The following is a 13,395-nucleotide window of genomic DNA, read 5'->3' on the forward strand; positions in this document are numbered from 1 at the left end:
GGCCACGTTTTCTCAAATTAAACCAAGGAAAGAACTTATATGAAGGATATGGAGAAATTGAGGGATAACTTAGGTGCTTAGAATTTTACTCCCGGTATCAAATGATCCTAATTAAGATCAATTCTCATCACTTGTTTTTGTAGCTCTTTGAGCACCAAAAAATAAAACCAACAAACAAACAAACTTATATGAGGGCTATGTTGTCAATATGTACGATTTCTTAATATTATAGCTATATATATTTACTAGTTTTGTATCCCATGCGATGCCTGACTTGTTTATTAATACGACACAAAGTTGCCAAATTTTAAACAAATTATTTGATACAATAAGTGTTAAGTGAAAGGTGTATATCCTTTTGATTTAAGATGTATTGACGTTGTTGGATATTATTGAATTTATTTTTTTGAAAGCACTATTTATACTAGAAAGAATTATACACTAATATGAGAAAAATATCTATAATATTCGAATTTGCTACTCGTGGATTAATGATTAATAATTATATTTGTTGAATAAAAAATATACCATCGCTCATAAAGTTGTGGGTGGTTTGGAAAAGAGCTTAATAATCTATCAAATATAGTTCTCGAAAGAGACGCAAGTAGCATGGCTGCATGCATGGTTAAAGCAATTGGAAGAAATTAATTTGAAGTTATTATATTTGTGTTTGTTTTTAGATAATATTTGTTATCTAAACCAAGACTTTTATACTTAAAAATTCATACAACTCTAAACTAACTATTATCTTTAAAAAAATCTAAACTTAAAAAATTAAATAAACTTAAATAAATAAAACGTAACATATAAGGTGTGATTATATAGATTCGTTTGGCTATAGCCTGCAGGTGTGATCAAATAGACTCGTGGAGACCTAGTAAGTTGCATTTATTATTATTATTATTATTATTATTATTATTATTATTATTATCATTATTATTATCATTATTATTATTATTTATCATTATTAAACATTTAAAAATTTTAATACTCCTTGTACGTTATGTTTTGGATTTAAAACATAACGTATTTCAAAAATTCATCTGTACATTTAAAAATTTTAATACTCCTTGTACATATGCATTTCAAAGGATCCTTTGAAATGCATATGGCACTAGTATTATCACAGTAAATAGGAATGCAATTATACTTCATACCATAGTCTCTTAGTTGTTGTTTTATCCAGAGTACTTGAGAACAACAAGCAGCAGCTGCCACATATTCAGCTTCAGCAGTTGACAAGGCCACTGTGTTCTGTTTCTTAGATCCCCAAGAAACTAGACATGGCCCAAGAAACTGAATCATCCCTGAAGTACTTTTTCTGTTCACCAGATCCCCTGCATAGTCAGCATCTGCAAAACCTTTTAAATCAAAAGTATCACTTCTAGGATAGAAGAGACAAAGATTGTCAGTTCCTTTGAGGTATCGTAGGATCCTTTTCACTGTTGTAAGATGTGATTCTTTAGGAATAGATTGAAACCTTGCACATAAGCCAACACTAAATGCTATATCAGGTCTACTAGCAGTTAAGTATAAAAGAGATCCAATCATACCTCTGTATCCAGTTTGATCTACACTAGTTCCTTGTAGATCTTCATCTAACCTTGTGCCTGTTCCCATAGGTGTATGGTAGGTCTTCGCTTGGTCAAGATTATATTTCTTCAGTAGTTCCTTGATATACTTTTGTTAATGAATTGCAATACCTCTTTCTGTTTGTTTGATTTGTAGTCCAAGGAAGAAGTTGAGTTCCCCCATCATGCTCATCTCAAATTCACCACTCATTAGCTCAGCAAAGTACTTGCACAAGTTTTCGTTAGTTGCTCCAAAAATAATATCATCAACATATATTTGAACAACTAGTAAATCAGTTCCTTCAGATTTTAAAAACAAAGTTTTATCTACTTTTCCTCTTTTAAAATCATTTTGAAGAAGGAACTTAGAGAGCCTTTCATACCAAGCTCTAGGAGCTTGTTTCAGCCCATAAAGAGCTTTATCAAGCTTAAAGACATGATTAGGAAATTGGGGATTTTCGAAACCAGGAGGTTGTTCTACGTACACCTCCTCTTCAAGAAAACCATTTAGGAAAGCACATTTAACATCCATTTGATACAATTTGAAACCCATGAAAGAAGCAAAAGCAATTAATATTCTAATAGCTTCTAATCTAGCAACAGGAGCAAAAGTTTCTTCGAAATCAATACCTTCTTGCTGATTGTAGCCCTTCACAACAAGTCTGGCCTTGTTTCTCACAATTGTTCCATATTCATCCAGCTTGTTCCTGAATACCCACTTGAGCCCTATAACCTTTTTGTGTTCTGGTTTCTCTTCAAGATGCCAGACCTTGTTCCTTTCAAACTCATTTAGTTCATCTTGCATGGCAATTATCCAGTCAGCATCCTTCAGAGCTTCGTCATGATTTCTTGGCTCAATTGTGGATAAGAAGGCTTGGAAGGCACAGAAGTTCCTCATCTGTGATCTGGTCTGAGTTCCTTTACCAATATCACTTATAATAAGATCTGTTGGATGAGAGCCTTGATATTTGAATGGCTTTGGATGAAACTCTCTAGCAGGAACTCCAATTTGAGGCACTTCTTCTTCGGTTTCTTCTGCATTTTCCTCATCGCCGGATTCTCCATGATCTTGTTCCTCCGGGGGTTTCTTGATCAGGAACTTCAGCATTTTCTTGATGTTCTTGCTCAGGTTCCTCTCTTACTTCCTTGGTTTGCTTGGAGGCTTCTTCCTCTTCTTTCCTGTCTCTAATCATTCCAATTTCATAATCATTAATGTCTTGTTCCTGTACATTCATAAACATATTAGATTCATCAAATATCACATGAATGCTTTCTTCTACACACAATGTATTTTTATTGTAAACTCTGTAAGCCTTGCTATTTGATGCATAGCCAAGGAACACAGCTTCATCACTTCTTTCATCAAATTTTCCTATGTTCCTTTTCCCATTATTATGGACAAAACACCTGCATCCAAAAGCTCGAAAGTGAGAAATATTGGGTTTTCTGCCCTTAAACAGTTCATAAGGAGTCTTATTGATGATTGGTCTCATCATAACTCTATTAATAGTATAACAAGCAGTATTAATAGCTTCAGCCCAGAAGTTCCTTGGAAGACCACTTGCTATGAGCATAGTTCTTGCCATGTCTTCTAGAGTCCTGTTCTTCCTTTCAACAACTCCATTCTGTTGAGGAGTTCTTGGAGCTGAAAAGTTATGATCCATGCCATTTTCTTTGCAAAAGTCATCGAATCTTGAATTCTCAAACTCTGTTCCATGATCTGATCGAATGTGGATAATTTGATTTCCACTTGACTTTTGAACTCTTTTGGCAAAGGACACAAATTCATCAAAAGTCTCATCCTTGCTAGACAAGAAAATCACCCAAGTAAATCTAGAAAAATCATCAATAATAACTAAAACATATTTCTTTCCACTTCTACTTTGAACACGCATGGGGCCACACAAATCCATATGGATTAGCTCCAATGGCTTTGTGGTGCTGACCATGTTTTTGCTTTTGAAGGAGGACCTGACTTGCTTGCCTCTCACACATGCATCACAGATACGTTGTATGAGGAACTTGACTGAGGGAAGCCCTATGACTAAGTTCCTCGCTCTAAGTTTATCCATGAGTGAGAAGCTAGCATGTCCAAAACGTCTATGCCATAATAAAGGATCATCATTAATGGCACTCAGGCAGGTAAGGTTGTTCCTTGGAACAGAATTCAGATCCACAATATATGTGTTCCCTTTTCTAGTTCCTTCAAGAACAACCCTTCCCGTTTTATCATTAATGATGTTGCATGAATTAGAGGTAAAACTTACAGAGTTTCCTTTATCACAAAATTGTGATATGCTCAGCAAATTGTGCATTAAACCCTCGACCAAAAGTACATTTTCTATTGAATGAGAACTGGACCTTCCTACTTTTCCTTTAGCAATTACTTCACCCTTCTTGTTGTCTCCAAAGGTCACAGTTCTTCCTGGATAGGCCTCTAGTGAGAGAAACTTTGATTTGTCTCCTGTCATATGCTTTGAACAACCACTGTCGAGGTACCACGTGTTGTCCCCCCTCACTAGGACCTGCAAAAGAACTCATTGGTTAGGTTCAGGAACCCAGGTTTTCTTGGGTTCCTTGGACGTTGAAGCAATATCAGATTTCTTTACCCAAACTTGCCTAACATTCTTGTTAACAGACTGTTCCTTCTTGTTACAAGTAGCAACAAGATGGCCAGTTTTACCACAGAAGGTACATACTTTATAGCTAGGCAGATCTACATATTTTTTCTTGTTCTTATGCTACGTATGAATCCTAGACCTTCAGTTCTTTTGGTTTGAGCATTCTCAATCCACTTAGGAATTCCAACATGACTAACGCATCTTTCTTTTCGAAGCTCAAGTTCCTTCTCCAATTTTGCCTTTTCAATTCTTAACTCATCAAGATCAAATTTTAATTTTTCAAAATCCTCATTAAATTTAGGCAAAGATTCAGAGGAGGAACTTGGAGATATTTCAGCATTAGCTAGTTTGTATTGAGTCAGTTCTACATTAACCATAATATTTTCAAACTTGAGTTTCTCATTCATTTCTTTTAAAAGAAGATTCTTGTCAAAAAGTTCAAAAAATCTGCTTTGCACATCAGTTCGTTGATTTTCAATCCACGTACTGTGTTCCTTACAGACTTTGAGAGCTCTTTGACACTCACCTAGACGAATACTAGTGTGAGTCCATTCATCTTCCATTTCAAACACTAAATCAATGAGAGCATCTTTAGTATAAGTTTTAAGTACATTAGGATCAAGGAATACCTCTTTAGCAAGCTCATCATTGTAAGCCCTGTCATCACGTTTGGCCATCAAACACAGATGAGTTGTTTCTTCTTCAGGTTGTTCCTCTTCATCCTCACTTTCAGAATCTCCCCATGCAGCTATCATAGCCTTCCTAATGTCTGTTTTGTTGAAAGGAGTTTTGTTGTAGTTGCTCTTAACTTGTTCCTTTGCCTTCCCTTTACCTTTCTCTGTTTCCCAAAGTGGACACTCACGAATGAAGTGTTCCAGTGATCCACATTTGTGACAACCAGAGTCAGCCTTTGAAGTAGAGGGTTTCTTGGTGAAGTTCCTTGACCTGTTGTTTCTGTTGAACATTCTTTTGAACCTTCTCACCAGCATAGCTGCCTCTTCTTCATCTACTTCAGATTCTTCTTGATCTCCAGCTTTGAGAGCCAAGCCTTTTCCTCGGTTTCCTTCACTGTTGCTTGTTCCCAGGTGCAACTCATGAGTCATGAGGGAACCAACAAGTTGCTCAATGTTGAACTTTGTGAAGTCCTTTGTTTCTTGTAAGGCTGTTACCTTGGCTCTCCATCTCTCATCTTGAGGGAGGCTTTCTTAGAACTTTTCTGACCTGCTCATCAATAGGGATTTGCTTTCCAAGAGAAACAAGCTCATTAATAATGTTAGTAAATCTAGTTAACATTTCCTGAATTGATTCTTTTGGTTGCATTTCAAACCGTTCATATTTTGACATAAGCAAGTCAATTTTAGAGCGTTTCACTTCGTTAGTTCCTTCATGAGTTACTTGAAGTAAATCCCAAATTTCTTTAGCATTTTTACAACCCATAACACGATTGTGTTCATGGGGTCCAAGACCACAATGAAGTAATTTAACAGCAAGTGCATTAATCTCCATTTTTTCAAAATCTTCCTTATCAAACTCAGACATAGGTTTAGGTACTACCTCATTTTCACTGTTGGTTTTGGTAATTTCAAAATCACCAACTTCGATAACTCTCCAAACTTGGTAGTTGTCAGCTTTGATAAAGATTTCCATCCTGTTCTTCCAATAGGTGTAGAATTTCCCATTGAACATAGGAGGACGCTGCGTAGAGTAACCTTCTTCCAGTTTCTCGTAATTGTTCATCTTGATTCCAGGAACTTAACTCGTCAGGGTTTCCTGATTTCTTCGAGGAACCGGCTCTGATACCAATTGTTGACTCGAATGAACAATACAAGAGGGGGGGTGAATTGTATTGTGGAGGAACTGGGGTAATTTTTGCGTGGTTCTAAAAGAAACTCAAACAAAAACTTTAAAGTGCAAGAGAGATTTTACGTGGAAAACTTCTTGGCCCTAATCAAGAAGAAAAACCACGACCACAAGGGATTTTAAACTCAATTCTTAATAATAATAGGGCAAACAACCTATTACAAATTAAGACTCTAAACTCAAGTTCCTCTACGAACTTAAGTTCCCCCTCAACTGATCCCTCAATCAGTTGAGCTCTCAAATCTCTCTCTTTCTCCTTGCTTCACTCAAAGCAATCTACACACTCTAGAGTTTACCCAAACTCTTCCCCAATACAACTCGAATTAAAACTCTAAGATGCTAAGTACAAAGACACTCAAGGACTTAAGTGGATTTTGACTCTTTTCGAAAAGCTTTTTAAGATGGTAATGCTCAAGTGTGCTCTTCAAAATAGAAAACTAATTCTATTTATACTAGAGGAAATCAGTTGAAAAACTCCCACGTCTGCGTTGACTTCCACTTCACCACAACTCCCATGAAACTAGGAAGTGCAGTTCGTGGAGGCTTGGGCAACAAGCTGAAGTATACTTGAGGAAGTGGTTTACTGCTTCCTTAAATTTCTCAACCTCCTTGACCAAGTAAAAGATCCGTTTAAAAAGAGTTTTCAAAGGAGATTTTACCAAGTCAGATTTTCCAAAATATTAGGATAATTAAAACAGAAAATCTTTAAGAAAATAGAATAGTTTAAAAGATAATTTTCCAAAAATAAAATAGAATCTTTTTAAACAAGGAAAATAAAATCTTTATAAACTGAAATTAAATCCACTTAAAATCCTATCAATAATCAAAGTACTTAACATATATACAAGAAGTCTAAAATAAATAATAAAGTTACAATAGACTTCTTGAAACTCAGTGAAGCTTCGACTCTGGAGCTTCAGTTCCTCACTCAAGGAACTTGGCTTCTGATTGTCTTCTATGCTCATCCAAAGCTCTTCCTTTGACCTTGTTCCATGCTCCATTCTGTCTCTAGAATATCGTTGCATATAAAACCTGTCAACACATCAAAGCTAATAGACAAATGTTAAAGCCCTTATGGGTTTGCTTAGGTTCCTTGAGTCATCATAAAAACTTAAGATCAACAATATGCCTCCGCCCCTTTTTGTTTGATCCATCCCACAAATCTACTTTATTAAGAAATGGTAAGGGAAAGACAGTGGGGATGGTCCCAAGTCAATATTTGTGAGTAATAACCATGGCCTAAAATGAAACAAGGTAATTAATAAGGGACATCCATTTATGGCACATTGTGCAAACAAAAAGGGATGGAGGGAGTAATAATATTCAGCTAAGATAAATTCAGACTTAGAATAAAGTATTGTGAAAACTAGTCCCACTACTTGTTATGCTCTAAGGAATTAAACATCCTCCAAGAAAACACCTTATCTTCAAGGAAATAAACCTCTTACAGAAAACACAGAATCTTAGTATAGGGTCTTTTTTCTTTGCTCCAATCAGTTCACTTCAGTTCCTAATTTTCATCTTTCATAAACAACTCAATTCAGCTAAGTTCAGTTTAATTCAGTTCAGTTTAGTTTAGCTCCAATCAGTTCAGTTCAGCTCAGTTTAGTGAATCGGAACAGAATCTTAATGAAGGATAAATATCCTTCTAGACATTATCCATCTTCTAAAATATAATAAACAAATTCCTTGACACGTAACACAAGTTACCAACTTGCGTCAAATCATCTTTCTAAAAAGAAAAAGTATATAACAACACATGTATATTAAATAATTAAATGAAATATAATACCATACATACTTCTATACTATTATCTACGTATTTTATTGTTTGCTCCATTTTTTTATGTGCGGAGATTTTAAGAGGAATAATTGAAAGCAATAATTTATTATGAAAGTGGGGCTGGTTGAAGAATTTAAAAAAAAAAAAAAAAAAAAAAAAAAACTCCAAAAAAAAACTCTGTGTATAATTTATAAACAAATGTACATGATATGGTTCTATTTGAAATTAAACCATAAAGCATCATCATTTATTATCAGCTTGATCATCCATTTATAAACCCTGTTTCTTTAAACCAAGGAAAACATATATAATTCTAATTATCAAGCATATTACCACCAATCATATGATAACATGAAAATAAAAATGAAGAAGAAATTAGATACTTGTATTACGGAGTAATTATAACCGTCTTTTTAATCACCTGTACATGATTAACGGAGTATGTGTTACATATATACATTAATATTTCCTCAAAAAATAAATATACATATATAACTGATGTCACTTTAAGATTATCAAACAAGAAATCACTATGAGTTTGACCAACATATATAATAAATTAGAAATAATATAATCAAATTAAATTAGTTTTATTATTATTTTAACATTATTATCGATTAAATTATACTATACTCGTTATGAAAATTATTAAATTAATATACGGGGGTATACACAAAAAAAATTCAACAATTATGAATTTTCCTAAGAATTGAGTATATTTTTTTTACTGATGAACTACAAAAGATTAAATTAATGGTCAAGTACAAACAACTGTGGTTCAACAAAGCGAACATGTCAAGTACATCTATATGTATATGTATATGTATATGTATATGTAACTAAACTTTTATCGAGGTCATGAGAAAGCGACACATGGCGTTTCAACTTTTTGCCAAGTATCACACCACGTAGGTTACGACAATTACGGCTTATTTTTACATGTATGATTATAAATTAGCAAATCCGATAGATTTATTATTAAGATAAAAAAAAATTGGATTAGGAAAAAAAATCCAAAACATAACGTACAAGGAGTATTAAAATTTTTAAATGTTTAATAATGATAAATAATAATAATAATAATAATAATGATAATAATAATAATAATAATAATAATAATAATAATAATAATAATAATAAATGCAACTTACTAGGTCTCCACGAGTCTATTTGATCACACCTGCAGGCTATAGCCAAACGAATCTATATAATCACACCTTATATGTTACGTTTTATTTATTTAAGTTTATTTAATTTTTTAAGTTTAGATTTTTTTTAAAGATAATAGTTAGTTTAGAGTTGTATGAATTTTTAAGTATAAAAGTCTTGGTTTAGATAACAAATATTATCTAAAAACAAACACAAATATAATAACTTCAAATTAATTTCTTCCAATTGCTTTAACCATGCATGCAGCCATGCTACTTGCGTCTCTTTCGAGAACTATATTTGATAGATTATTAAGCTCTTTTCCAAACCACCCACAACTTTATGAGCGATGGTATATTTTTTATTCAACAAATATAATTATTAATCATTAATCCACGAGTAGCAAATTCGAATATTATAGATATTTTTCTCATATTAGTGTATAATTCTTTCTAGTATAAATAGTGCTTTCAAAAAAATAAATTCAATAATATCCAACAACGTCAATACATCTTAAATCAAAAGGATATACACCTTTCACTTAACACTTATTGTATCAAATAATTTGTTTAAAATTTGGCAACTTTGTGTCGTATTAATAAACAAGTCAGGCATCGCATGGGATACAAAACTAGTAAATATATATAGCTATAATATTAAGAAATCGTACATATTGACAACATAGCCCTCATATAAGTTTGTTTGTTTGTTGGTTTTATTTTTTGGTGCTCAAAGAGCTACAAAAACAAGTGATGAGAATTGATCTTAATTAGGATCATTTGATACCGGGAGTAAAATTCTAAGCACCTAAGTTATCCCTCAATTTCTCCATATCCTTCATATAAGTTCTTTCCTTGGTTTAATTTGAGAAAACGTGGCCCTTTCAAAGTTACAAGTATTGATATACATATGGGACCACATTTGATGATAATAATATATCACATTTAATGATAAGAGAGAATATATGCAAAAATAAATAATAAGGCTAGACATTTTAAAGTGGAGAATATATGCGAAAATAGAGAATTACTAAAGTAAAGAATTTAATACACGCACGCGTCGGTTATGAAGAAGCTAGTAGGAGTACAAGTGTGTATAAATATGCAAAGGATGGGTAGGTAATTGGCGCAGTGCAACACACAAGCTTGTGATCTCTAGCATACAAACAACCAACATCCGAATTTCCAATCAAGGTAATGTCATGAATATCATACTACTTGTTAGTTAAATTGATATATAAAAGAGTTCATATATAAATATATATATATATAGTTGGTTTATACTACATGTTAATTAAATTGATATATATTACATATGCATATTTGTTATCATATATATATATATATATATATTGAAGCAAGTGAGCTATTTATACATATATATGTGGTTTAACTAATTTGTAGTTGAAATTTGTTATAGACCGGTTACGTTAGGAAAAATGGCTTCAGCACAAGAAGCAGTTGTAATGAATGCACAAGACAAAGAGATTGTGGAGAAGATGGTTGAGGTGGCCAAAAACATTGGGTTGAAACAGAACAATGGTGCAGCGGCCACTCAACAGCAAAACAGTGCAATTGTCGCGATGATGAACAACACCGCTGCAACGGTTAATTTTTACACCAAGCAAAATTGGTCTGGAGAAGTGCTGACTGGTGACTATCCTAAGGCCATTGCTATTAACACTGAAGGCAACTTTACTCATTCGGCGGATGACGATGGATCCAAGGGAGCCGTAGTGTACACGGGCAGAAACAGTGGTGCAACAACTTGTGCATGGCTTTTGGCTTGGTCTGCTCCCAAATTTCCCTCCAACACCAATCCTAACAGGGTTTTCGTCAAATGTGGCGCTGCCGCTGATTTTAAAAATATAAATTGGGCCCAAATCCAAGCTTCGCTCGACGTATCAGGCAGCTTCTCTAGCTTCATGGAACCAATTACCAGGACCACCTGTAGTGCTAACATCGACCCTGTCAGCAACTTTGCAGCTGTTGGTGCTAACTTTGGACTTAACTAATTCTACGCACGTACTCCGTACGTTATAAATAATTATTGGATCGATGGGATAGTAATTACTCGTACTAGTTTAATTACTACTCCTCCATCCTTAATTATAATTATTAAAGTATGGCTCAATCATACATAATTAACATGCATCTACTGCATGTATGTGCTGTACTGTACTGTACTGTACTGTGTTAGTTAGTTTCTTTCCTAGCTAGCTACCTACGTACCATGCATGCATGCATGCACATGTATGTTTTATCTATTTACTAGTACTTCAATAATAATGAGCCCTACCTACTTTAATTATTAATTATTTGCATGCTTCTATCCATTTGTTTCTCTTCAGTCTCGATCTAACCAATATTTTTTACTATGTAATTAAAATAAAAATTATTCTAAGTTAACTTAATGAATGATATGGAATTATACTGACAAATTTACGACCAAGATTATTGTAGCCATTTTATAACAAAATTGTCCCTTATTGCCACGTTAAAGTAAATTTGGAACCGTTGTTTCAAAAAAATACAAAAAAAAAATGAAGTAAATTTCGACCCTGTTAGAATAAATATTACAGATTATACATGACCAATGAGTTTGATTAATTTTTTGCAAAATGGAGATGCAAGTGCTCCCCTTGAAAGCCAAAAATAAACGTCCGCCAATGTAACCCAATAGTTGGAATATTGTATTCATAAAAAATGAAGACAGTTGATTACTTTTTTTTTTTTTTTTTTTTTTTGACAGGGACAGTTGATTCCTTTAGTGATAAGAACATATTAAAAAAGCACCTTTTTAAATTCCAAATGATATTTCTATAAAGGGAATATTTAAAACATATTGGCATGGGATTATTGGGTAAATATGGTGCAAAAGGTGGGCACAAGCCATTTTACATAGGCTCATGTGTCAGTGTGTCTCGTATCACCCATACTTAAACAAGTTGTTTTTATACAATAAAAAAAATTATAATACTACTTAAAAAATGAAGGAAATATGCCCTCTTTATTTTTTTCTAGCTAGGAGTCCGTGACATAAATAAGTGATTATATCTAAAAAGAAACGCAGGAGGTAGATGAGATGAGATTGACATATGTAAATGTTATGGTTAAAAAACTCCATGTACATAGAATTTAATACACGCACGTTTATGAAGAAGCTGGAGTGTGTATACATATGCAAAGGATGGGTAGGTAATTGGCGCAATGCAACACACAATCAAGCTTCTGATCTCTAGCATACAAACAACCAACATCCGAATTTCCAATCAAGGTAATGTCATGAATATCATATTCATAGAAGAGTCTTCATATATAAATATATATATAGTTGGTTTATACTACATGTAAATTAAATTGATATATATTACATATGCATATTTGTTATCAAAACATATATATCAAGTGAGCTATATATATATGTGGTTTAACTAATTTGTAATTGAAATTTGTTATAGGCCGGTTACATAAGGAAAAATGGCTTCAGCACAAGAAGCAGTTGTAATAAATGCACAAGACAAAGAGATTGTGGAGAAGATGGTTGAGGTGGCCAAAAACATTGGGTTGAAACAGAACAATGGTGCAGCGGCCACTCAACAGCAAAACAGTACAATTGTCGCGATGATGAACAACACCACTGCAACGGTTAATTTTTCCACCAATCAAAATTGGTCTGGAAAATTGGTGGTTGGTGAATATCCTGCGGTCATTGCTCCTAACACTGAAGGCGACTTTACTCATTCGGCGGATGACAATGGATCCAAGGGAGCCGTAGTGTACACGGGCAAAAACACGACTGCAAAAAGTTGTGCATGGCTTTTGGCTTGGTCTGCTCCCAAATTTCCCTCGCCCACCAATCCTAACAAGGTTTACATCAAATGTGGCGCTGCCGCTGATTTTCAAAATATCAATTGGGGCCAAATCGAAGCTTCGCTCGATGCATCATCCAACTTCTCGAGCTTCATGGAGCCAATTACCAAGACCACCTGTAGTGCTACCATCGAATCTGGCACCAACTTCGCATCTGTTGGTGCTAATTTTGGAGCTCTCTAATTGTCGTGCATACTTTATATATAATTAATGGATGGGATAGTAATTACTACTTTTATTACTACTCCTCCATCCTTAATTATACCTAAAAACTACCTTCGTACATACTTAATTATTATAATATGGCTCACTCATACATGATTAACATGCATCTACTCCATGTATGTATGTGCTATACTGTGTTAGTTAGTTTCTTTCCTAGCTACCTACCTACGTAGTACGTACCATGCATGCACATGTATGTTTTATCTATTTACTGCTTCAATAATTATGAGCCCTACCTACTTTAATTATTAATTTGTTGCATGCTTCTATCCGTTTCTTTTTTCTCTTTACTATACTAAAATATCAGTCTCTAA

At 33.8% G+C, this 13,395-nt stretch overlaps 1 pseudogene across 1 annotated transcript; it reads left to right on the forward strand.

Moving 5' to 3' along the window:
* The first annotated feature begins 10,061 nt into the window (after nucleotides 1-10,061).
* LOC145609095 (jasmonate-induced protein homolog pseudogene) lies at nucleotides 10,062-11,298 on the forward strand (annotated as a pseudogene). The gene is made up of 2 exons (XR_014105974.1): nucleotides 10,062-10,177; nucleotides 10,404-11,298. The product of XR_014105974.1 is annotated as a jasmonate-induced protein homolog pseudogene (transcript).
* The last annotated feature ends 2,097 nt before the right edge of the window (nucleotides 11,299-13,395 follow it).

The sequence above is a fragment of the Chenopodium album genome, chromosome 23 (assembly GCF_948465745.1).
Source record: "Chenopodium album chromosome 23, dcCheAlbu1.1, whole genome shotgun sequence".
NCBI classification, from domain to species: Eukaryota; Viridiplantae; Streptophyta; class Magnoliopsida; order Caryophyllales; family Amaranthaceae; genus Chenopodium; species Chenopodium album.